Source organism: Megalopta genalis, unplaced genomic scaffold, assembly GCF_051020955.1.
Source record: "Megalopta genalis isolate 19385.01 unplaced genomic scaffold, iyMegGena1_principal scaffold0260, whole genome shotgun sequence".
Lineage (NCBI taxonomy): Eukaryota > Metazoa > Arthropoda > Insecta > Hymenoptera > Halictidae > Megalopta > Megalopta genalis.
In genome coordinates, this window is record NW_027476329.1 from 40,001 (window position 1) to 41,415 (window position 1,415).

Consider the following 1,415-nt stretch of genomic DNA (forward strand, 5'->3'; position numbering starts at 1 on the left):
GAGTGTAAACCGCCGCGGCAACAGACCGCCCGGCCGTGCTGTTGTAACATAGCGCGTGAACGAACGAAAAAAAAATTTATAGTAAACATTAAAATAAATTACATTACCGTAAACTAGACAAAAAATTACACATTTTTTCCCAATATGAAAATTTTCACAAACTTTTCAAAGTCCCATCGCATCGAGTAAACTTTTTTAATAACGCTTCCGCACGATTCTAAATGCTTAATCCATATGTGAAATCGTTCACTGATCACGAATATCGTATTTAAAAAAATTACAAAAATTTATTTTTCAAAATAATCAAAAAAAACCGAAAAATCACAAGAGTAAAGTACCATTATTTTAAACAATATGTCGTTCTAAATGCTTAATCCCTATGTAAAAAAGTTATCTAAGCAAGAATATGTAATTGAAAAAAATTAGAAAAATTTATTTTAGCCGTAAATCGAAAATAATGGGGACACCGGAGCTGTTCGAAGCGCCGAGACGCGCCGCGTACGCCCGAATATTTTCAAAGTCCCAACGTACCGATCAAGAGTAAAGTACCATTTTCCTACATTAGATTTCGTTCTAAATGCTTAATCCCTATGTAAAAACGTTAGTTAAGCAAGAATATCGTATTTTTAAAAAAATCTAATGATAGGATTTTCCAGAAAATTGAAAAAACCGAAAAATGTCAAGAGTAAAGTGCCATTTTCTGACATTAGATTTCGTTCTAAATGCTTAATCCCTATGTAGAAACGTTAGTTAAGCAAGAATATCGTATTTTTAAAAAAATCTAATGATAGGATTCTTCAGAAAATTGAAAAAACCGTAAAATGTCAAGAGTAAAGTGCCCTTACTTTAAACAATGTATCGTTCTAAATGCTTAATCCCTATGTAAAAAAGTTATTTAAGCAGGAATATGTTATTGAAAAAAATTAGAAAAATTTATTTTAGCCGTAAATCGAAAATAATGGATCGAGCGAATCGGTCGATTGCGCCGAGACGCGCTATGATGCAACAGACGAGCGATTGGAACGCCCGAATATTTTCAAAGTCCCAACGTACCGATCAAGAGTAAAGTACCATTTTCCTACATTAGATTTCGTTCTAAATGCTTAATCCCTATGTAAAAACGTTAGTTAAGCAAGAATATCGTATTTTTAAAAAAATCTAATGATAGGATTTTCCAGAAAAATGAAAAAACCGAAAAATGTCAAGAGTAAAGTGCCATTTTCTGACATTAGATTTCGTTCTAAATGCTTAATCCCTATGTAGAAACGTTAGTTAAGCAAGAATATCGTATTTTTAAAAAAATCTAATGATAGGATTTTTCAGAAAATTGAAAAAACCGTAAAATGTCAAGAGTAAAGTGCCCTTACTTTAAACAATGTATCGTTCTAAATGCTTAATCCCTATGTAAAAAAGTT